The following is a 26,062-nucleotide window of genomic DNA, read 5'->3' on the forward strand; positions in this document are numbered from 1 at the left end:
CTATCCCCTGTACTCATGTGACTTGTGTCTGATAAAAGGTACTATCTATTTGAGGTATTGTTTTTTTTTTTTTTTTTAATATGAAGCAAGGGCATAATATGCTTTTGTACAAAGAAAAAAATATTTAAATCAGTTGGTAAGAGGCACAAGGTATTATCCCTAACAAACATTAATGTGTTTTCATTCCCAAAAGGAAGAGGAAAAGGACTCTAAGGACTCTTGTTTAATAAAAGTGCTAAAAAAAAAAACTTGTTCTAAGAAACATATTTTAAGTGGAATTTTGGCAGTTTGAGAAGAAAATAAATTATAACATAAAGACTGAAATCACCTTGTGAAAAATGTAAAACATATCTCATTTGTTCCTCAACAATCTTGTGGTTTAAAGGAGAATAGAAGTAACTTTTATTTATTAATACCTGGAAAATGTGAGCATGAAGAGATAGTTTCAAGGACACTAAATAGAGGAGTATGTTGGGAACTTAGAGCTGCAAGACAGGTTTGTTAGCTCATTTGCATTTAATTGATCAAGAGAGTCAAAGTTTTCTTTCTGTTGTCTTCTCCAAAAGATTGCTCTCTGTTCTCCCACCTATTTTGTTGTTAACCTTCAATTATTTTTTGTCTACTGTTGTTTCCTATTGTTTACAAAGACTTCCATGTCTCTCTCACACTCAAAAATCCCTCATTTGATCTATCCATCTCTACTATCATACTATATCTATCTCTCTTCTCCTTTATGACTAAACTTCTTGAAAAGACTTCTTAAAAGTGGTGTCTTTACTTTCTTTTTTTCATTCTCTAAAGTCTCTGCAATCTGGCTTCCAGTTTCATCATTCAACCAGAACATCTCTCTCCAAAGTTACTAATGATCTCTTAGCACTAAATCCTTTCAAATTCTTTGAATTATGATCTCCCCAAATCTAGAGTTCTTTTCAGAGTTCTTTAGAAGAGTTTTCTTCTCCTCTATAACAGATTCTAAGAGAAAGGATCCAGTTTCTTCCAAAGCTTAAATCATTTTTGCCCCAGCAACTACTTGTTCATAAGAATAAGATTCATAATAGAAATTTTTGTTTCCTGTTCCTTCTTCTTTTGTAAGACAAAATGATGGTTAAGAAAAGCCAAGAAATTATTAACTATTCTGCTTGGGGAAAAGAGGTTATTCTAAAAGACTTCTTCATAATTGAGTCCCCCTAGATCTGAGTGTGGTTCACAACATAGCATTTTCACTCTTTTTGTTGTTTGCTTGCATTTTATTTTGTTTCTCATTTTTTTGGTTTTGATTTGATTTTTCTTGTGTGGCAAGATAATTGTGTAAATATGTATGCATATAATGGATTTAACATATATTTCTACCATGTTTAACATATATTGGACTACTTGCCATCTAGGGGAGGGGGGAGGGAAAGGGAGAGGAAATTGGAACCCAAGGTTTGGCAGCACATGAAAAAAAATGCTCCTCAGTTGTTTTTTTGTTTTGTTTTTTAAGATAATTGCCCTTATTAGTACCATATCAGGCTTGTTAATTTTCCCCCAAATGTCTCGTTGAATATTGTCTGAGTGCCCTGTGTCATACTCTAATGAGAAATATAACTTTAATTATTCCTCTTCACCCAAATTCTCATGGCTATGCTTTCCTACTTTGGATCCTGTTATTTTTCACATTAACCTGTATACTTAATATATAATGCTACGCTGCCCTCCATTTATCTATTCTCTTCCTTTTAAGTAAGGTAAAACTGGCAGAGACATAGCCGGCCATAGTTTTCATTTTACCATGTCTGAGCAATACTTATGAAGTTAAATTTGCCTCTTTGCACTAGGATCTCTCATTCCCCTTTTGTTGTTATTCATTCTTTGTTCCCTTGTATATACAATTTTAAAACAATAGATTTGAATGTGAGTTCCTATCTTGCATTGCTCTGGGATGGAGTATTTATGGATATGTTTACTGCTCTTGTTTTCCCACTATGTTCTGGTTACTCTATCTGGTATCCAACATGGTATTTATCTATAGGCAGTTTAAAGGCCTTTTGATAAGGCTTGTAAAATGCTCACAAGATGCATTTTTTCCCAATTTTCCTAAGCAACCACTCTATTCTTGGTTAGTCATGTGTCTGTAATATTTTAATGTGTGGTCCAGAAAACCAAATTCCTCTCTGACACAACTTTCTTTCTTTCTTTTTTTAAAGCTTTTAATTTTCAAAATATGGATAATTTTTTAACATTGATACTTGAAAAATCTTGTCTTCCAAATTTGCCCTTCTTCTCCCACCCCCTCAACTAGAAGGCAAGTAATCCAATATATGTTAAATATGTTAAAATATATGTTAAATCCAATATATGTATGCATGTTTATATAATTATCTTGCTGCACAAGAAAAATCAGATCAAAAAAGAAAAAGAAAAAGTAAACAAAAGGCAAGCAAACAATAACAAAAATAGTGAAAATGCTGTTGTGATTCACACTTAGTTTCCACAGTCCTCTCTCTGGGTGTAGATGGCTCTCTTTCTCAGAAGATCATTAGAACTGGCCTTAATCATCTCATTGTTGAAAAGAGACATGTCCATCAGAATTGATCATCATATAATATTGTTGCTATGTACAATGATCTGGTTCTTTTCATTTCACTCAGCATCAGTTCATATAAGTCTCTCCAGGCCTCTCTCATATCATCCTGCTGATTGTTTCTTATAGAATAATAAAATTCTATAACATTCATATACCATAACTTATTCATCCATTCTCCAATTGATGGGCATCCATTCACTTTCCAATTTCTTGCCACTACAAAAAGAGCTACCACAAACATTTTTGCACATGTGGGTTCCTTTCCCTTCTTTATGATTTCTTTGGGATATAAACCCAGTAGTAACACTGCTGGATCATATGGTATGCACATTTTGATAGCCTTTTAGACATAGTTCCAATAACCAGAATGATTAGAGCAGTTGATAACTCCATTCACAATGTATTAGTGTCCCAGTTTTCCCACATCCCCATCCAACATTCATCTTTTCCTGTTATCTTAGCCAGTCTGAGAAATGTGTAGTGATACCTCAGTTATTTTAATTTGCATTTCTCTGATCAATAGTGATTTAGAACACCTTTTTATATGGCTATGGCTAGAAATGATTTCAATTTCATCTGAAAATTGTTCATATCCTTTGACCATTTATCATTTAGAGAATAGCTTGAATTACTATAAATTTGAGTCAATTATTTACATATTTTAGAAATGAGGCCTTTATCAGAATCTTTGAATGTAAATCCCCCCCCACAATTTATTGCTTCCCCTCCAATCTTGTCTGCATTTCTTTTATTTTTACAAAAACTTTTTTTTTTTTCCCCTGAGGCAATTGGGGTTAAGTGGCTTACCCAGGGTCACACAACTGAGATCACATTTGAACTCAAGTCTTCCTGACTTCAGGACCGGTGCTCCATCCATTATACCACCTACTTGCCCTGTACAAAATCTTTTTAACTTAATATAATCAAAATTATCTATTTTGTGTTCAATAATGTACTCCAGTTCTCCTTTGACCACAAATTCTTCCTTCTCCACAGATCTGAGAGGTAAACTATCCTTTGTTCTTCTAATTTCATGTCTAAATCATGAACCTATTTTTTCCCTTTTCTTGACTTATGGTGTTAGGTGTGGATCAATACCTAGTTTCTGCCAATTTTCCCAGCAATTTTTGTCAAATAGTGAGTTCTTGTCCCAAAAGCTGGGGTCTTTGGGTTTGTCAAACACTAGATTACTGTATTCATTGACTATTTTGTCCTGTGAACCTAATCTATTCTTTTAATTGAATACTCTGATTTCTTAGCCAGTACCAAATGGTTTTGATGTCTGCTGCTTTATAATATGGTTTTAGATCTAGTACAGCTAGGCCACCTTTATTTGCCTTTTTTTCATTAATTCCCTTGAGAATCTTGACCTTTTATTCTTCCAGATGAAATTTGTTATTATTTTTCCTAGTTCTGTAAAATAACATTTTAGGAATTTGATTAGTATGACACTGAATAAGTAGATTAATTTAGGTAGTATTGTCATTTTTATTATATTCTCTCAGCCTACCCATGAGCACTTGATATTTTTCCAAATGATTAGATCTGACTTTATTTGTGTGGAAAATGTTTTGTAGTTGTGTTCAAATAGTTCCTGATTTTGCCTTGGCAGGTAGAATTCCAAATGTTTTATATTATCTATAGTATTGTAAATGAAATTTCTCTTTGTATCTCTTGCTGCTGGGCTTTGTTGGTATATATAAAAATGCTGATGATTTCTGTGGATTTATTTTGTATTCTGCAACTTTGCTAAAGTTATGAATTGTTTCTAGTAGTTTTTTGGTTGATTCGCTAGGATTCACTATGTATACATCATATCATCTGGAAAGATTGTTAATTTGGTTTCCTCATTACCTACTCTAATTCCTTTAATCTCTTTTTCTTCTCTTATTGCCAAAGCTAACATTTCTAATTTGTAATGGTGATAGTGGGCAATCTTATTTCACCCTAATCATGTTGTCTGACATCATTATCTTAGCCATTTATGCTATTCCTAAATATGTCTTCCTCTTCTTTATTTATTTATTCATTAATTTATTTATTTATTTGTGTGTGTGTGTGTGTGTGTGTGTGTGTGTGTGTGTCTTCTTCTTAAAAACTTGCCTTTGATTAGAAGCTTTGATGAAAATAGGAAAACCTAAGATTTTCAGTTTCCCACTCAAGTTATAAGAATATTTAGTAATGTTTTCCAGCTTCCTTCTGTCAGTATCATTTCTTCCCATGAATCACCAGTTAATTGTCATCAGATTTGACAAATCTGTCTTGTGAAGACAGAAAACCTCTCTACTATTGCTACTAGGTTTTTAGATGACTTGCTGAATACCTCTCAGCTCAGACACTAACCATCAAGAATCCTTCTAATAGAATAGACCTTCCTATAAGTTTTATTGGAAGATTTCTTACCTGACAACAACTTAAATTCCCATGTTCATTCCATGTAGGACAAACCATTGTCCTTTCTCATCAGGAAAGGTTTCATACCATTTTCTTTGCTCCCTGTATATTCAGTGCTTCTTTTGTTTCTCTTTCTTTGAATTATGATGGACCTGACAACTTTTAAGAGACTGATCAAGATCCTTTTCTGCTTCTTCAGATCTCTTTTCTTATTGAGTTGATTATACCTAAGAAGGTGAAAATATGACTTTTCTTTCTCTTCTAGAAGAGATAAAAGTTTTGAGAATCATTATTAGTTATTTGCTTGTTCCAGAAAGACTAACACCTTATTCCATTGACAGGAATGCTTCTCCTTGCTCTTCATATTTGTTGAAAGTGAGATCTGAGGTTCCTCTTGCTCTCTTTTTAAAATTATTATTAGACACTTCCTGAAAGAGCTTTAGTGGCAGATTGTAAGGTCTTAAGACTTTTAAGTGCTTCTTGGCACTTTGTTAGCCCCTTCTCAGTTCCTTTACACCTTCTCACCTGGTTGATATTTTGACAGCCCTTTCCAATGTGTTTTTTTCCTGTCTTATTAATCATACACTGTGTCTTAGTGATTTGCCTTTCCTCCTTGAGTTCTACTCTTCCTTCTCCTCTGATCCTCCCTCTTCTACTTTTGGAATCCTTTCATGTCTTTAGCTAGAGTCTTTCCCCATTTTCTTCTGAGCTTCTTTTTCCTTCCTAATCAAGTTAATCCTACTCAATGCTACTCAAACCATCCTACTTCAGTTTTCACTCTTCTACTTGAGTCCTCATTATCTTTATAAACTTCTTGTCTACTGCTTCTACATTTTCATATGAACTTCCCATGATGCTCTAGGTTCTGTCTTCAAGAATCTGAAGGATTAATGTGGTAGAGGGGAAAGATTTGCTCCTTTTGACTCTAGAGATCAGACCAAAGGACAATGAGCTGAGATTGAAGAGAAGCAAATTTTGGCTTGTAAAAGGAAAATCTTCATTTAAAAAAAAAAAAAAAAATGAGTGTTTCAGAAATGGAAGATGCCTGACCACTTCTCAGTGTTTTATGGAGAAAAACATTTTCAGTAATAGGTTAGCCTAGATGGCCACTGAAGTCATTCCAGCTTTATATCTTTGATTCAATAATATTATAGCCTTTTATCAATGATATCACAGAAAAAAGTTGTCTTTTTTAAATTATTTTTTATTTATAGCTTTTTATTTACAAGTTATATGCATGGGTAATTTTACAGCATTGACAATTGCCAAACCTTTTGTTCCAATTTTTCCCCTCCTTTCCCCCACCCCCTCCTTTAGATGGTAGGTTGATCAATACATGTTAAATATATTAAAGTAGAAATTAAATACAAAATAAGTTTACATGGAGAGACAACTTTTTCAAGTATGGCTATCTAATGTTTGAAGTCCTTGCTAACTTTCAGATTCTGATATTCAGCAATTCTTATCCTCTGGTCCCATAGTGTTCATGACTTGAATGCTGGACTTGGAATCAGGGAAATCTGCTTTCAAATCCTGTCTCAGATAACATATACCAGCTATATATTCCTGGGAAAATTGCTTAATGTCACTGAACCTCAGTTTCCTTATCTATAAAATAAAGATTATAATACCAGTCTATCTCATAGGTTTATTGTGAGGGCCAAAAAAGATTTTTTTAAATCAAAAAGTTCTAAATGAGCTGTTGGTATAATGGTTATATTTTCTTCCTCCTTCAGTTCAAATATCCCTGCCATTCTTCAACTGAGGCTCCTTTTTCATATTATCTCCCCTCATTTTCTTTGTCTCTGCTCCTTGATAAGCAAAATCTTGACATTCTTCCTTTGTAAAGCATGCAAACCCAATGAGGTATACTAGCAGTCCTGAGTTCTTTGTTTCCAATTAAAATGCCAAGGCCACCGGAAAGGATAATACATTCTGCCTTATTATTCATCTATACCCAGTGCAAATGCATTCTCCAGGCCATAATAATCACTAAATGCAGCTTGGTATAATGAATAGAGAGCCACACTTCGAATCAGGGAGATCTGAGCTCAAATTTTGTCATAACACAGAGTAACTTTCTGATTATGGACATGTCATTGAACTTCCCACTTCCCTAGGGAGCCCTCAAAGACTAAAAGTTGCAGAGAATTCACCAATCCCCATTAGTGTCATTGCTACACTGAAATTTACCTGCAATGCTAAAAAGTGCAAGTCAGAACCAATAATGATAACTTATATTTGCAAAAAAAAAAAAATGTAAAGCATTTTTCATCATGAAAATTCTGCAAGATAACTAGTATAGTTATTATTGTCTCTACAGCTGAAGAAAGTGGGGTTCTGGGATAATAAGGATTTTGCCCAGAGTCACATAGCAAGGAAATACAGAAGGCAGCATTTGAACCCATCCCCTAACTTCAAGTCCAGAACTCTTTCAACTAGGGATTACTACATATTCTGAGGATACATTATGATCAGAGGAAAGGGAATTAAGTCACTGAGTGTTTGGAAGGAATATCACTGTGTAATTGCCAGTGGGTAAGGGATAGGGAAAATGGGCAGATTTGAGAGGAAAGAGCTTCATGTATTTTAAAATGCTGCTTTTTTCTCGATCTCATCACATGATTAATCTCCTTGTAAAATCATTCTAATCCCAACCTGATCATTTTATACCCTTATTCAAGTGATTTGTGAAGGTTCACACAGGAAACAGCATCAGAGCTACTTCTGACTATAGGTTTTCTGACTCCAGCTATAGCCAGTACAGTACCACAAGCTACATATCCACTAAAAACAAAACAGAACAAAACATAAAAAAAAAAAAAAAAACAGGGAAGCCGATCAGATACTTTGTCACCTCATTTCTGTGTTTCATCTATACAGAATTTCACAGTTCATGAGGTTTCCTCTGGTGGATGGACCAAGACTAAGCTTTTAGACATTGGTTGGGAGCTCAAAAGGGAGTCATGAGTGACAAATGTTCATCTCACAATTTAGCATCAAGTTCTTGTGACCTTTTCATCCATTCACCAGTTATTTCTGATCTGACTTGAACTTAGCAGGTCAGAGGAGAGTCATGGGCAAATAGCCTAAAAAGAGAAACCAGACATAGATTTACCCTTAAATGCTGATTCTCAGTGGAAAAGCTTGTATTGTTTTCAATGGGAGCATGGGAGCAATGATAGGCTCCCATGATTTAAATTAACATCTGTACAGATGGTGCATTGGAGTAGGGAGTGACTTTGTAAGGGAGGAGAACAACGAGGTTATTCAAATAGTTATTCAAGTTCAAATTAAAAATATTCAAATAGGTGGGATATGATGACATCTAAACTTAGGTGGTGGCTGTATAAGCTGGGAGAAGAGGATGCACGATGGATGTAAGAGACGTGGCAGTTTTCAAAAGCAGCACTCTGTGAGCCTAATTGAAGATGCCTTGGTTTTCTGGCTCTGTAAACCAAGGATAGAATTGGCTGATGATTGTTTGGTGTTCTTAGTGTGTGGTGGAGAAAAAAAAAGTGGAAGTGGGGGAGGGAAGACAAAGGAATGACTGAAGGGAGATCAAAAGCATGTGAACCAGTCACACCAGTCTTCTAAAAACCTAACATGGCAGATCTTTGGGGGTACTGAGCCACCTGCTAGGATACCTCCCTGAGATGTGCATGCTTTAAGGAGGAAGAGGAGGAACACCGAGACTCTCTGGTCAGTGAGAAGCCAAGACCAAGGAAATGAGGCCAGAGAACATGGTGTGAAACAGATGCACCAGATCTGCAGATGAGAGGATAGGATACACAGACAAGCCATCCTGTAGATAAAGGGAATGTCAACAAGACTCTTGCACAGAGAATAGGTTCCATATGGATGAAATCGAACTGGGATGTGCTGAATGACTAATGGAGAACAGAACAGCAGGGTTTGTAGCCCAGGCTGGCATGACAGGTGAGGGTGAGAATCAGAGTAAATAGCTGAGTAATTTGGAGCTTGTTCATAGGTATAAGAACTGAAAAATTAGGCTGAAGCTAAAAGAAAGGAGGCTGTGGGCAAGTACATATGTTGATAAATTTAAATGTGTGTGTGTGTGTGTGTGTGTGTGTGTGTGTGTGTGTCTGTTACCCTATTTAGAATAATGAATTTCTTTTGGTGACAGATAAAGCCTCTCTGAGACATTAGGGTATTTAGGGAATACTGGGAGAAATATAGCAGATTAACCACTATGTTGGTGAACCTATGCTTGACTCTTTCACCTCTTTGTAAAGAGAAAAAAAAATGATTATAGTTTTTAATTAAGAGTATGAGGACATGATGATTGAAACAGGGAGCGTGACACACAGGTCTTAGAATCATCATTTACTAGTGTCATAACCCTAAGATTTAATGTCTTTTAGCCTTAGTTTTCTCATCTGCAAATTGGAGATCTTGATGCTCACATTAAATAGTTTTCAGGATTGTTGTGAGGGCATTGCTTTATAAGGAAACCAAGTAATTGTGTTAGCTTCATTGGAATTATTACTATCTGTGGCCCATGACTCACTTGTTGGGTTGTCTTGGTTCTTTCTAGGAGGAATTGCAAACATTTTTCAGTGACCATTATTTTGTTCTCCAGAGGCAGCATGGCAGAGGGGTCAGACTGCTGGGTTGGAGTCAGGAAGACCTGAATCCATCCTTCAACATTTTTGAAAGGCAACATGACATAGTGGGTAAACTGGTGACCTTTGGTCTATGATAACTGAGGGCTAAATCCTGCCCTTGACACATACTATCTGGGTGACTTCTGAGAAGGCTATTCTTGATGAAAAGTTTCAGAGAAAGTGCCAACCTGTATGGTGAAGGGAGTTTCCTCATCTGGAATTTCCATAAACCAATAAAATCACAGTTCAAGTTCCTAGTCCTTATCAATTTAGAGAAAAGTATGAAATTTTTCATGTAGTTAGAATTTTTTATATAAAAAAGGAGAAATTCATCTTTTACCTTCATGAGTAAACCAGTTACCATGTCTTGTTAAGTATTCCTCTCAAATAGCTCCCAAATCCATCTCTTCCTTTCATTTCCATAGTAGTTCAGGCAATTATTATTTTGTAAGTGGGTATCTAGAGTGGGCCTTTAATTGGTCCAATGACTTTCTGCTTGACACCACCATGGATACTAATGACTCACCAATCTTTCTGAAAATAATAATTGCATATTATCACTACCAGTATTCAAAAGCTTTCAATGCCTTCTCGTTGCCTACAGAATAAAGTTCTGATTTTTCATTCTGGCATTCATGGTCCTTTATAATCTGGCTTCAACTTGCCTCAGCAGCCTGTTCTCTTGTTTTTTTTTTTTTTTGTATTTTTTTTTTTTTTTAAGATTAAATCTAAAATTTGGATATAGTCTATTTTTTATCACCCTCCTTCTTTACACAAATCCTTTACAAGAACATTTGATATGGTCACCATTCCTTAAACATTCCCCCCCCCCTCTCTTTTTTAAAAAAATGGCCTTGTTCTTTTCTTCATATTTTTCTCCCTTCCAGGAATAACATCTTCTTCCCATCTTATTCCTCCATACCTCTTCTTTCCATTCTCTTAAATGATCATTATTATTCTATTTTTCAAGGCAGCATAAATCTTAACAATCTTATATAAATTCTTCCTTGAAAATTTAAAGCCATTTCTCTCACCCTAGAAATTCTAGCACTTATTACTTAGATCATCCATTTGTGTCAAAAATAAGGAAGATCTTATTAACATTTAATATTATTCTAAACAGTTCATAGCCTCATCTGGCATTGAATTTCACATCCCTAAGGGGAGTATTCAATCATATCATATGAATATCTCTGAGAGATAGTAGGAAAAGAATTCCTGCACTAGGCAGTAGTTTGAATTGGGAGACAGGAAATGCTCCTTTCAACTCTAAAAACAACAACAACAACAACAACAACAACAACAACAACAACAACAACAAAATAATCTCTTCTATTATCTGGAATTGCAACAACAACAACAATAATAATACATAGTGATAATAATAATGATAGCTAGTATTTACATGATATTTCAAGTTTTCAAATTGCTTTAAAGATATTATTTGATCCTCATAACAGCCTTGGTAGTCTTTCACCCCCATTAATTTATTTATTTATTAATTTGTTCATTCATTCATTTGTTTATTTATTCACTCATCTATATATTTTGGTAAATAGTATTTTTTCTGATTACATGTAAAAATAGTTTTCAACATTCATTTTTATAAGATTTTGAATTTCATTTTTTCTTCCTCCCATCCCTCCTCTCCAAGATGGCAAACAACTGGATATAGGTTATATGTGTTCACCTCTATTTTACAAATAAAGAAATTGTTGACTAAGAGAAGTTGTGATTTTTCTCAGCATCACACAGATAATAAATATCTGAAATAGAATTTAAAAATCAACCCTTCCTGATACTAAGTTTCATCCTCTATCCATTAAGCCACTGAGTTGCCATCTTGGACTGTTATTTAAATTTCCAATGTTCGTGTGTCTATGTCTCATGTCGCCAATAGATTGTGACTCTAAAGGGCAGGATCCATGATTTTTCTGTTCCATATCCTTTTAGAGGATCATTATGTTGTTTGCAGTAGATATTAATTAGCAAGATGATCTATTAGCATTAGATTTCATAGATGGGATTCTCATTTTTCATTCTTCAGCACCTCATCTTCATATATAGTTTCAGAGTCAAAACCATCTTGAGGAATGTGGATATATGTCATAAAAGAATAATACCCTCCAAATATCCAGTTTTTTTGGGCATAGAATGCTAGATTTTAACCAAAAGTAATCTCTGAATTTACTTAATTCAATCACCTCATTTTAAAGATGCGACCAGTCAGTCACAGCAAATATTTATTAAGCAATTATTATGTTTTAGGCCCCATGATAAACACTGGCTATACAAAGAAAGGCAAAATATCCCTGCCTTCAGGGAGCTTATGTTTTAATGAGAATATTGGAAAATTGTACCTCCCTGCAACCTTTGAAAGACCCCAACAAATAACCCCCAAAGTATATGTGTCAGAGAATTAAATATTTTCCACAAAAGAGTGAACAGGCTTTTAAATTTCTTCTTCATTTTATCAAAGGGGAAACTGAGGCTGAGAAAGGGGAGATGATTTGTTCAACGTCACACAGCTAGTGAAAGGCAGAAAGTGAATTTGCATCCAGAACCTCTGACTATAGATCCAACATTCTTTCTCTTCATCATTTCCTTTATGTTTTTATTCATTAAGGGGCATTGAAGGGAAGGGCTAGAAATTGTTTGGAGGCAGCATACTCCTTGCCCACTCTATCTGCACTAAGTAGGGTTTCTGACTGCCAAGGGAGGAAAGGAATGAGAGAATGAGAGAAGGGGAAAAAATAAGACACTCAGCAAACAGTAGGAAGGCCAAGAAAAATATTTAATCCAAACAATGAACATTGTCATTTCCTCCCACAGTCTGCATTCCCAGTCATCTTCCACAGGCAGGCAGGAAGAGCCAAGAAATGCCGGTTGAGTTGCCTGGCCTGTGGGGGGGGAAAGGGGAAAGAGGGATGGGACACATGTGTTGAGGGCTTAGATGTAACATTACCACCACCATTTCTGGCTTAACTTGCTCTCCTGTAAACTGAAATAAAACCAAAAGACTCAGAAGAAGATGGAAAGAAATAATAGGAAGAATAAAATAGGAGCAAAATACCTGCCTTCTTCCTTTCCTGGGCTTAATTCACCTCAATTCCATTAATCTAATATGAAGTACACAGTCTCTTTTTTCATCTCATTCACCTTCTATCTGGTAACAGTTGGGCAAAAGGTGTCATGGCTTAGAAGCCTTGTCAGATGTGGGCCTCCAGCACAGTAGCCAACAGAGGGTCAAGAAGGCTCAGAAAGCCACTTCTTTGTGACATCATGAATGCAATTAGAAGAGCATCAGAAAAGTTCCGCTGACTCCAAACAATCCCCTCACTTTCTTAGGGTGCCCTATGATTCACTATGAGTGGAGCATTTCTTTGTTCCCAGAAGCCTTCTCAACTAAATCCCTAGGAGAGATGTAAGCCACTATCAGCTATCATTTGGGATAAGATAGCTGAAAAACAAAGACTTGTGGGATCTTAAATTTTGATCTGAAAGCATTCTCTGGGCCCATCTATTTCAAGCTCCTCACTAGAGAGATTAAAAAAAACTGAGTTATAGGGAAATTAAATGAATAATTTTTTCCCTCTACTAGACTATTTCACCTTCAAGGGAGAGTCCTGCAACAATTTTAGTTAACTTCATGATTTTGCCAGGGGCCATGCTTGGAGATGGTCAACAAATTTCTATTTTTGCCCCGCCTTCTCCAATGTTAGCTCTCTTCTTCCTTTTCTCCCCCCTCCTCTGTCTTCTTATCGTTCTCATTCTCTTCTTCCTCCTCTTTCTTCCTCTTCTTCCTCCTTCTATCTTCCCTCTCTTCCTTCCCTTCCTCTTTTTTCTCCTTTCTTCCTCCTCTTCCTCCTTTTCTTCCTCTTCTTCCTCCTTCTCTTCCTTCTCTTTCTGTTCTTCCTCCTTTCTTTCCTCTCTTGCCTTTCCTCCTCTTCCTCCTTCTTCTCCTTTTTCCCCTCCTGTTCTTCTTATTCCTCCTCTTCCCTTTTCTCCTCTTCATCTCCTCTTCTTCTTCCTCTTCCTCATTCTTCTCCCCATCTTCCTCCTTCACTTTTCCTCTTGCTTTTCCTCCTCCTCTTTTTTTCTCTTTCTTCTCCTAACCTTTTTTATCCACCAAGACCAAGCTGATTCTCCTTCATTCTTGCATCAAAGATAGACAAGTCTATGCCCAAAAAGTTCTGTCTCTTAATGGAGTATAATTCTTTGTACCTGGAGGTTCTTGCATGGATCAATCATAGATCCTAGGATCCCAGAATATCAGGATTGAGAGGTTATTGGAGGTCATCTGCTCCAATATATACCTAAATATGAAGGATCTCTACAATCCCCTCCATAAAGTGGCCATTCATCATCTACTCCAAAGCCTGCCACATTTGAGAAATCTCAGTCCTTCCAATTGCCAATTGTTAGTAAAATTTTCTATTCAAAACCTGCCTCTCTACAATTTCAAATTTAAAAAAATCCTTATTAAGAACTCACTATTTAGGTGGTACAATGAATAGTGTGTTGGATCTGCAGTCAGAAAGATTTGAGTTCAAATATGGTCTCAGATACTTAACAACTCTATGACCCTGAGCAAGTCATCTAACCTTTTTTGCCTCAGTTTTCTTATCTGTAAAAATGAATAGTAGAAGGAAATATCATTGCGAAGAATTAAACATTAACAAAGAATTAGAATGACTAAAATAACTGAACAATAACATTTGCAAGATACTGCTCTAGGTGATGAGAATACAAAGTTTCAAAAATGGCCTAGTCCCTCTTCTGAGAGTGCTCATGTTCTTTTAGACTCTGGTTCCCAATTCTGCCCTCTGGGACAAAACTAAGTTAGCTCCACACCTTTTCCACAAGACATGCTTTCAAGGTCATTCAAGCATCTATTATGTCTGTCCTGCCTGACCTTTCGACCTTTTCTTCTCCAGATTTACAAGACCTCAGTCTTCAAATGGTCTTCTCTTGTCCAAGAGTTGTGTAATAGCATGTAATCATTTTTATTTCAATACTACAGCTAAGGAAAGCAGTGAACTTTCAATTCAATACAGATTTATTAAGCACTTATCATGTGCCAGGTATTACATAAGACATAGGAGATAAGAAGAGAAAATAATATCTTCCCTTACTAATTGTATATTCTACAGTTTCAAGATCACCTACTTGCATTATCAGGTAGCTCACATTTCAGCAGGTGATCTGGTAGGATAGAGCTTACTCAGGCCACACTTTAATCCCAGATCCAGGTACTAGTGCTCTTTGGTAACTAGGTGCTCATGCTGTAAAAATGTATTAAGAGCTAGGTGTCAGACCTGGAGCCAGAAAGACTCATCTTGCTGAATTCAAACCTTGTGTCAGACACTTGCTAACTGTGGCCACTGGGCAAGTCACTTAACTCCATTTACCCCAGTTTCCTCATCTGTCAAATGAGTTGGAAAAGGAAATAGCAAACCCTCTAGAATCTTAGCCAAGAAAACTCCATGCAGCATTTGAAAGAGTCAGTCATGAATGAACATGACTGAAATGAATGGACAACAAAGGATTGTCTTTAAGAGTGGTCTTTTTGTTGTGGTCTGATTGTTGAGTGTCTTTTGGAGTTGGGAGGGAGCTCATCATTCAGGCTGTGAGATCTTAAAAGTGATCTGAAGGAGCAAGAATGCATCACAACTGTTCAGAACACACTAAAATATATACAATTTTCTTAAAAGGTGGCCAGAAATTTTCTTAGCTAAAATTTAAAATTATAGCTAGAGTTTCATGGATTAAACTGTAAGTTGAGAAAATTCATTGGAGGAAGGGAGCAGGGTAGTTCAGGGGATAATACAACTAGAGAGCAGGAGAACACGTACTGTATGTAGCACAAAACTCTGGTTCAAAGTTAGGGTTTCAGTGTGCTATATTGGTCAGCAGACTACACTGAGCTTAGAATCAATGCTTGCAATATGAAAAACAATTCTCAGGTTGTTTGAGGAGGGTAGAATGGGTCTAGATTGGAAAGAAAGCCACAGGCACACCATAATCATGCCCACAGGATATGTCAGATGTGTGGATCACTTGTGTGGATCAAGTGCCGATTATTTCCCCAGTGGTAATGGGGGACCAATGTTAATTTTCAAATTGAATCTGTCCTATGGGTATCTGAAGGCAGCATGGTCTAGTGAATGGAGTTTCAGACTCGGAATCAGGAAGACCTGCATCCAAATAATAACTCTGACACATACTGGTTGTTTAACTCAAGACAAATCATGTAACTTCTTCTCAACAAATGAAGAAACTTGCTCATAAGTTGCAAAGTAGGGACCAATCTGTATTGGTGGAGGGAATGTCCTCATTGAAAGTTTCAGTTAAACAAAAAATATACACATACATATGCATGCATATATATGTATATATATATATATATATATATATATATATATAATGTGCATTCCATAAAAATTCTTCAGTCCAGCTACTTCACTTTAAAATTCTCACTAGAATTAATGAGAAAAACGACATTGCTTTGAATGACACTAATGAGGTATTATCATATGTGAATTATTAATTCGTGTCAGAAACAAAAGTATAATCATTGTCACATCATAGACATCAGTGCTACAAATGTGTAGCTCACAGACCACCCAGAGAGCCTAGGGGAACTCCTGATGATCCCCAGATAATATGGTAAAAACTGCTGCCATATGGCACTTTTAGAATGGAGGTGCCATCCTGGAATCAAACAGGAGGTTTTAATGACTCCCAAATTATGGAGAATCACTGAATCGCAGGCCAAAAACATTTAGTGCTTTAAGATCTTAAAAAGCATTTTCTTCCTAGCCATTCTTTGAGATAGGTAGCATCCAGGCATGATTATGAAAGTGTAGCATAGATTATGAATGGCACATTTTGTTGTAATGACCTGTGTTCTAATACTGATTCCTGACACACCTGATTGACCTTGATCAAGTAATTTAACCTCCAAAACTCAGTTTCCTTATCTGCCAAATGGAGAAATTTAGTATCTCTAGTACTTCATAAGGCTTTTGCTTATTTTAGTTTGGTTTGATGAAGCTCAGAGGGTCAGTAAATGGTGCAGTGAATAAAACACTGAGCCTGGATCAAGAAAACAGTTTAAACAATTACCAGCTATGTGATCCTAGGAAAGTCACAGAAGCACTGTTTACCTCAGTTTTCTTATCTGTAAAATGAGAATAATAATAGTACTTACTTGTTAGATTCTTGTGGGGATCAAATAAGATATTTGTGAATCTTTAGCACAGTAGATATTATATAAATGTTACCTATGAAGATGATGAGATTAAGAGTATAAGTGCTTGTTGTTTTTTTTTTTTTTTTTTTACAAACTTTAAAATGCTATAGAAATGTCAGTGGTTGTTGTTAGTGCTGTCATTATTATTATTAACTACCTATGACACTCTTCCCAAATTCTCTCAGTATGGATACTGTTTGAGAAGTGTCCAAGGAAAGGCTGGCTGGATCTATGTCATTGGGGAACCCTTTTTCCTAGAAGGTGGTCACCTGTGAAGTGGCAGGTCTTCTATGTTTGGATCTTTAGGATTTTATATCCTTCCAATTATTTTGTTCAGATTTTTGTCAAGATTTTACTCATGAGCTTTTACAAGTTAGGGTTTGGTAAGTGAATGTCAGTGTTCCTAGAATGTGTGATTTTTGTTCTTAAGGGAATATTCAATGTATAAGCTCCCTCCATCATTGCTGAACACAACATATAGTCAACTTAAAGTCTTAGAAATTTGACCAGGACTTGGGCTAGGGTGAGCACTTGAGGGGTAATGGGGCTTTTCTGTAGCTATTTAGTAAGAGTCAACAGAATTTGAAACTGGTGTCTTCCAGCATTCAAATCCAAAGCACTTTATATAACTTTATTGCTGTTTGTCCTTTGTTCTTGAAGAAAATCATGATATTAGGAAGGTGATGCAATGACATGCATGTGACTTGGATTTAAATGAGGGAATTTTGTGTAAAATAACCAGCCTCACTTTCTCCGCCAGGGCCATCTGGATCCAGTGGCAAGATATAGATCAGGATAACCGGAGGTGGCCTGAGATAGAATGGGAGATCTTAATGTGAACAAAAAACCATGAAATAAAAACTTGGGCATGGAATTTGAATATAGATATTCCAGCTACTGCACACCTCGCCAACATGACTACTCCCAGCAGAGGGTTGCCAATTTTAACATGTTATCAATAAACCCTACGCAGCCAGGAGAGTGTGCACTTTATCTTTGTCCTTGGACAGGCTAACACGGGTGGACTATTGATATTTTCCGCTTCAGTTTCTGTACTAGATATTAGAAAGTCAGCTGCTTAGATGTGTGGATGAGTGGGAGAATCCATGGGTTACCATCAATCTTTATTAGGAACAAAATGAAAGGGACTGTTGAAAGGTTATTTTTGGCTGAAATACAAGTCACAATGAGTCTCTTCATCTTCCTGTTTTCTTCTGTGACTATGTTGGAGGAAGGTGTCTGTAATGGTTTGGAATGTGTCAGATATTAAGATACTCCAAATTATTCCCCGTACACTGTTTTTTTTTTTGTTTTTGTTTCCCCTTCCAGCCTTATGCAAAGCACTTATTGCCTTGTTTCTAGAAGGCAGCATGTTGTAGGGTAAAGGACTCAGAGAATCCAAATCCCCAATCAGATAACATGTCTTATCTGATGGCAAGCACTTTACCTCCCTGGGCTTCAGTTTGTCCATCTGCAAAGTGACTGAGATTGAATTTTATGGCTCTAAAGTTCCTTAGAATTCAGCATGCATACTTTGGAACTTTCAATTCTGACTTTTCTGCATCCAGCTTCCTTAACTCCAAGACTTAATTTCTTAAAAATGTTTTTTTTTAATTATTCTAAATTTTATAATCATCAACAAATGTGAACATTCCTATATAACAGAGAAAGTAAAAAGAAGGGTATAGGAAACCCTAAATCTTTATTTAGAAAACTTGCATTTTAAGAAGAATTTGTTAGATTTAACACATTCATTTCAAATGTGCCCTGCTTATCTGTCTCCCTGTGTTCTTTCTTGTACATTTTAAAAAATGTTTCAATTATCTTTTCATTTTTGCTAGAATCCCATTACTTCTCAAACCCCTTCCCCTCCCCATTTAAAAAAGCAAATAATTTGTAACAAAAAAAAATATGGTCAAGTAAAATAGTTGGACACATCTCATGTATGTGTGAATGTGTGTGTGTTTTGTATGCATATGTATATATACATATATGTATATATATATATATATATACACATACACATATACACATATGATGGGAATTGTAAACCACCTTGTGAATTCTAAACCAACTGACTCTCAGGAATTGCTAAAACAAACCCATCCTGTTCCTATAATCAATATACTTTTCCCAGAGTGTCCTATTTGCAGAATGATGTGAAGCTGGAGTCTATTTTTTGTTTTAGTTTTGCTGAGGCAATTGTAGTTAAGTGACTTGCCCAGGATCACACAGCTAGAAAATGCCGGAGTCTATTGTTGATATATCCATCCAATATTGATTAGCATATTTTTAGATAACCAAACTCCTTCCTAGTTCCTTCCCTCACTCCCTAGATCCTGTATGGTCACTCTTCCATCTCTTCTGAGCCCTTAAAAGTGGTATCTTCCCAATGCAAATTGCTCAGTCAGTGTGCCTCTGTCTTGCCTAATTGTATTTATTTGAGCACACGAGCTATTTCACATACACAAATGTCAAACCTTTGTACTTGTAATGGATGTCTATATTGTGGTTGTTCTATGTCACGAACCATTATGCTCTCCTAAATCAACTCATAAATCTATTTCATATTATCACTTCTAGCACTTTTGTTTTCACATCACATATATTCATATACACACACATATACATATACATACTATATTGATATTCCAGCTGCTGGAATCTCCACATTGTCCATCAGGATGAATTGATCCTTGCTGGTACACTACTTGATCCTTAAATCCTAAGAATTGACTTTAGGACTTTTGTAAAGATACACAAAAAGATAATAGTCAGGATTGTTTTCCTCTGCCCTTGGAAAAGTACATGTTTGCTTTTTATATCTGTACGAAAAGAATTCCTAAAATGTTTCTGATAGTCATCATCGGCAGGGTTCTGAGATTTTAGACTGAGGCTCACACTCTCTCTGCAAAGGGACACATTCTGTTGGGCTATGCTCCAGAGCTATAGGGGTATTTGAGTTCATCCAATATAACGCTTTCATTTTATTGATGTGGACACTAGAAATCAGGATGAATAAAATGACTTGCCCAAAGTTACACAGAAATAGTAAATAATTCAGCCAGATACTCTGATGTCCAATTCAGATTTCTTCCCACTGTACTATAACTCTCTTCTTCACAGCATGATATTTAAGTTCATGTGTCCAGATTCACTGAACCAGTGCTCTTTCCAACCAGCAGACTTGCTTGTAATTTTCTTATGGTGTATCCATGAATTCATTCATCTTTTCTACTCCCCACTCTCCCTTTCCTCAGAAACCATCCTATGCATGTCCTGCTTATTTTCCTTCTTGTCTTCACTGACATTTCATATCTTGATACAAGGAAATGACTAAAATTTGAATTTCCAGCAATCCTTGAGGGGAGATGAGCCATTCCCCCTTGCCTCCAAAGCACTGGGGAGAGTGTTTACATCCCAATGTTACAGTTACAATGTTACAGAGAACTGTCAACTTCAGCATTAAGTTTAAGCTGCTCTGACATCAGTGCTCATGGCTCTTATCTTATTTTTGAACTCTAAAACCTTCTAATGAATATAGGTGTGTGTGTGGGGGGGGAAGGCAAAGGATAAGGTACAAGTGAGTGTCAGCGAGCTGGCTAGAGTGGGTGATGAAGGACCTGCTAGGGTTATACTGGTAAAAGGCTCCATTTGACTTCCTGTTAAAAAATAACTTCTGTCCACCCTCATTCATTTGTGTATACAGTGTTTAAAAGGTTGTTCTTTGATGGTAAAGTACATTTTGGGCTTTTAAAACTTAAATTGATTACTTACCTTGGGTAGGAAAGGACCTTGGTCATTTTAACTTTGGGGGTATTCTAAACTATAAGAAGTTTGGAAGAATAAAAGAAATTTGATCTTTATTCTTTTCCATTTATTCCACTTCTTCCTAGATAAACTTAAATTTTCTTGAAGGAAAGCAAGAGAAAGCATTATATCTTTTCAGTATAAAAAGATCCAAGTGGGTTGAGAAAGTCTTGGGTAACCTCAGTGTTGCTGACTTTCAATTTTAGGAAACCCAATTCTTTCCCAAGTTGTCTTTTATCTCTTCTCCTCAGAAGACCTGCATTAAAATCCTACTTACAAAGCTTTTTACTGAGAAAAAGCTTCCCATCTCTTTGTTTTCTGATCTGAAAAATGAGGGGACTGGATTAAATGGTCTCAGGTTCCTACCAGCCCTGGATCCATGAACCTCTAGTTCTTTTTAAGGATAGTAGAGCTTTAAGGGTGGGAGCAGCTTTCTTATTGTGAAGGTCCAATCAAATAAGGACCTTTCTGTCTTTCTGTCTGTCTTTCTTTCTCACTTTCTCTCTGTCTTTTTCTTTTTCTTCTTCCCTCCCTCTCTTCCTTCCTTCCTTCCTTCCTTCCTTCCTTCCTTCCTTCCTTCCTTCCTTCCTTCCTTCCTTCCTTCCTTCCTTCTTTTCTTCCTCCCTCCCTCCCTCCCTTCCTTTCCTCCTTCCCTCCCTTCCTCCCTCCCTTCCTCCCTCCCTCCCTTCCTTCCTTCCTTCCTTCCTTCCTTCCTTCCTTCCTTCCTTCCTTCCTTCCCTCCCTTCCTGCCTCCCTTCCTGCCTTTCTTTCTGCCTTCCTGCCTTCCTGCCTTTCCTTCCTCCCTCCCTTCCTCCTTCCCTTCCTTCTTCCCTCCCTTCCTTCCTTCACACACTTAAAGCTTCATTCAAATTCATATGTGTAAGTCATCATTGGTAAAACAGCAATTTAGCATGTGTCCCCTCCCCACCAATTTGTAAAGTTGTCCACAGTCCTTTAGAATTACTGGTGATTTTGCTTCCTCCAAGGTTGGAAGTGCTTTCTATATTGACAGCCACTTCAGGATAATATTAGCAAGGTTGGAAGTGCTTTCTATATTGACAGCCACTTCAGGATAATATTAGCATCAAGGAGATAGACCTTTCTGTCTGGGAGCAATTTGGGATTGTTGAAAGATCTAATAATAACATCTAGCTTTTATATTTCAGCTTCAGAGACCACATACATTTCTGGCCAGTAATGGAGTTGTGAAGGACAGGATTTGGATTAAAGTCTTGTGGAATAAATACCTTGACTAAACCCTAAAATACTCAGAGCACTGAATATACTGTTTAACAATGTAGCTCAATTCATCAGTAGAGGCTAAACAAATACCTTTTATCAATACTGAATGGTGAGTTAAGGATTAAAGAGAGAGGTTCAGTGGAACATCTCAGCTCCTACCTCCAGTTTTGTAGGGGATGTCCCTTAGCCACTGGTAGCAGAAGTGCCAGTTCAACAAAGGATACGTGTGGTCACATATCATCTCTAGGAGGATTTTCCCCAAACCCACAACATCTCATGTGGAGAAGTCAACCAAGCCAGGGCAGGCTATCCCCATGTATACGCGTATTCCTCTGAGCTCCAAGGTCCAAACGCAGAGAAGTAGGCTGATTCTCTTTCTCATTTTTCCTCTGATGATGGGAATGAGATACAGGACCAACTCAGCCACCTGGCTTCAGGCTCCCTCTGCCTAAAAACAGCTGTTCTCTGCTTTCACACACGCACAGCTGTGGCTGGGGCCTCGATTAACCAGATAACCAAGGTTATCTTCTCCATGTTTAAACCTCGAGGGACAATCAAAGGGTCAAACTAAATACTAAGCCCTTTGACCTTCATTGGGTTTTTTTCAGATTTGATCTTTAGTCCATTCCTGAGGTACTAAAAAATAAAATGAAGAAGGGAATGGCTTTGTACCCCTTTACACTTGAGTCTTGCTCCTTTTTCATCATTTGATTGATTTCAGTATTCCAGGACCAGAGCTGAAAGCTTCCTTACATGCACACCTAAGGAATATGCATCCTGCTATCTAAATTAAGTGTGGTAGATGAGTCAGTTAATGGCAGTACTGTGTTATGAAGTATAAGACAATAGATCAGGAATTGAAAGACCTGAGTTCAAATACTACCTTTGCTGTGAATCCTCCTGGGTGAATCTGAGCAAATCTATTTCAACTTCGGGGGGGGGCCTCAGTTTTCTTATTTGTAAATGAGTGGGCTGTATTGGTCTCAGGGCCCCCATCTCATAATTTCAGGATAGTTTGAAAGGAAGCAAGAACTCAGTCATTAAGGAGTGCAAGGCAACTGAGTGGAGAGATTGGACTAGATAATTCCAAATTTCCTTTCCAGTTGAAGTTCTATGAAGAGTCTGGATTTTGCATTCCAAAGAGGGTCACAAGAGGGCTCAAGCAACGGACTGATAAAAGCGAGTGAATTCTTCCAACACATGGGGTTAGGAAAATAACAAGTGGGTCAAAGATCATTGAGCAGGGAAGCAGAATGGATGCATGTGTATACATGTGGATATATGTAGAGATATGTATTTATATTTTTACACACTCCTCTCCCCCCCTCCCCCCCAGCTGTTAAAAACTTCACTGGGTGCCTGCACCACAGCTGCTTTGGAAAAAAAAAAAAAAAGCTTCTATTTGGCCAGACAGATGCAGCCTAAACAATACAAAGAAACAGATGTGATTGTGATTAGTCATCCAAAGGATGGACTGACTGTGAGGTTTTGTTGGGAGGTGACTTAGGGAAGGCAGAACAAAACAGTAATCAAGCATTAGTCATGAATCAACTTTTTGATTAGATTAACACCTTCTCCAGGCCTCTAACACTTTGAAATAAGAGAAGCAGAGTCCCATCATGTCCTTTATCTTAAGAGAATTAGTCATCTTGGTTATAGAAGTTCCCTACTATGCATCTGTGACTACCCCATGAAACATAATCAAGGAAGATAGAAGAAAGGGGAGAGAATGTGTCTTGTATGGGAAGGGGAGGATGAGACCCATCTACATATATCCAATGAAAATTCTAGGAATTTTCAGATTGAGGTTTGGGGTGCTCTTTCTCTGTCTCTCTGTCCTTCTGTCTCTGTCTCTAAATCTGTCTATCTTCTCTCTCTCCTTGTTCTTTCTCTTTTTCTTATCTGATTGCTCCTTTTCAATGTCTAGTACAATATCTCCATTCATGCTACATCCTATACAAATCCACCCCAAGGCTTTTCTTTCCTGGGGCTTTTCTTTTCAGTATGTATTATATTGCTTGATGGTCTCATCAGCTTTTGTTTGATTGTCATCTCTATGAAGATTATTCCCACATATTGAGAGTCAACCTTCTCTCTCCCTAGTGTCAGTCTCCTATCAGCAGCTACTTATTGGATATTTTGAGCCAGATAACTCAAAGACATCTTAAACTCCATATATCTCTTAACCTGTCAATCTCAGTCTCAGTCTGTCTCTGTCTCTGTCTCTCTGTCTCTCTCGGTCTCTGTCTCTGTCTCATTGTCTGCTTCAGCCTTATCTTTCTCGGAAAAAGAAAAAGTATCATAGAACTCATATGCTTTGTCCTTAAACTTAGAAGGAAATCTATTTGAAGTTGATAAGAAATTGGACATTTTCAATAATTCATTTATTCAGTCATCATGTTTTAGTCCCCCTCAGAGGGCTTTATTTTTATGATAGACCAGGCCATAGTAACTCATTTCTCTACCCATAGTAAAAAATTTTTTTCTTCCCTTTTATGTACCCAGAGAAAGCATCTGGGCTTTTCTTTTAGACACATGATTTCTATCACTATAAACTCTCTCTTCTGGGGTGCCGTAGAGAGTATTATGAGCACAGATGGTGGGGTGCCCAACGCCACGTTGCAAGCTTACACTGCCCAGTGTCCAGGCACATCAGTAACTTGTTTGCCATGCTTTCAGCATACCCCCTTGAAAAGGCACTTTTGTCATGGGACCATATACTCAGAGACGGTGACTATCCCAGCCTCTGGATCCTAGGAATATAGACCAATGTTATGCTATATTATGCACCATTTTACTATGTACCTGTATGATTAGCATAAGAATCACTCACTTATCAGGAGGTCACTTACTCAGAACCTTAACTGTTGGGAACACAGCTCAGAAGCAGAAGGTCAAGGAGAGGGGGAGAAAAACAGTCCTTTGTGCAGCCAAAACAGATGTCATACAGCATGGCTCATGTACTTTCCTCATAGGAGAGCTCCTCCCAGGTCCTCACTCCAGCCTCTATCTACTCCTTTTTTAGACATATTTCTGAGAAATGCTTTTATCTCATTTCCCACCCACAGCCTAATAGAAGCAATAAATTGGAAGGGTGGGGAGACTGCTACACACAGTCATACTCTCAGCAGCAAAAAATCATAGCTGATAGTCTGTCAATGAGGGGAAAAAAACAAAATACAATAATTCAAACAAACAAACAAACAAACAGCAATTGTAAAGGCAAAGAAGTTTGGGGCCATTCAGCATGAGGGCAAAAAGCAAATCCTGAAGGCTTCATTAGTGCAGGGAGATTCTGGCCTTATACTTCCCGAACCTTTCTCCAACCTAAAAAATAAAGTGCACATGACTTCACAATGTTACACTGGCTACATTTCCTCTTCAGGTTTTAGGTGAGCTGAAGTGATAGTTCTCTAGTTATTATTTGGGACACCCATTCCAGCATGTTCTCCTCCCCTACTTTTATGCACTAATTATTTATCTCAATGACTTTTAATTGATTAACTTCAATTGGAATTTACTGTGACAATATGGCAAGAAGGGAAGCATAAGCATTTCCCCTAACACTGAAGGAAATACTCTCCCCTAAATCACCTCAACCCCTGGGGATTGTCAAGTACTTTCTAAATAACATTTGTCCCACTAAAGATGGCCCAGCTGCTGTTTAAGTCCCATCTCAACCACCCCTGGCTGGGTCAAGTAGTTCGTCAAATACTTAACTTCTTACCACCTGGCTATAGACAAATCCCATCATGCACTCCTGATCCTGGACTTCTGATGACTTGTTATTCTAACCTTATGAGGGTCACAAGATGGGCTTTGCTATTTTGAAGCAATGCTCCTGCTCTTAAAAACAAGGAAAGAAAAAAAAATAGAAATAGACATATCAATAACAGAATATATGTTCTCAGCTTCATGATAGCCCCTACCTGGACACCCACAGCATCTTGTTCTTATTCAATACCAGTCAATCAAAAAGAGCCAGACCAAAAGATCTACTTTGGCTTTTGAAGGTACTATAGCCTCAGCTCTATAACAAATTAAATGGGTTTCTTTTCACCACCAGATATAGAAAATGTATATTCCAAAGACCACTTTGGTGTGCTGCTGTACCAGTCAACCCTTCTGTACATACTCATCAGTACTGGGCTCATTAGCTAGGTCTGA

The 26,062-nt window shown here is 37.1% G+C and overlaps 1 protein-coding gene and 1 long non-coding RNA gene across 2 annotated transcripts in view; one reads left to right on the forward strand and one right to left on the reverse strand.

The window, feature by feature from the left end:
- Positions 1-26,062, forward strand: part of PAPPA2 (pappalysin 2) — a 363,317-nt gene that overhangs the window by 327,180 nt on the left and 10,075 nt on the right. The gene's annotated exons all lie outside the window — the stretch shown is intronic.
- On the reverse strand, positions 12,365-12,818 carry LOC116419069. The gene is made up of 2 exons (XR_004229295.1): positions 12,662-12,818; positions 12,365-12,488 (listed from the first exon to the last, which is right to left on the reverse strand). It is a non-coding gene; the product is annotated as an uncharacterized LOC116419069 (long non-coding RNA).

Source organism: Sarcophilus harrisii, chromosome 4 (assembly GCF_902635505.1).
Source record: "Sarcophilus harrisii chromosome 4, mSarHar1.11, whole genome shotgun sequence".
Classification (NCBI taxonomy): Eukaryota; Metazoa; Chordata; class Mammalia; order Dasyuromorphia; family Dasyuridae; genus Sarcophilus; species Sarcophilus harrisii.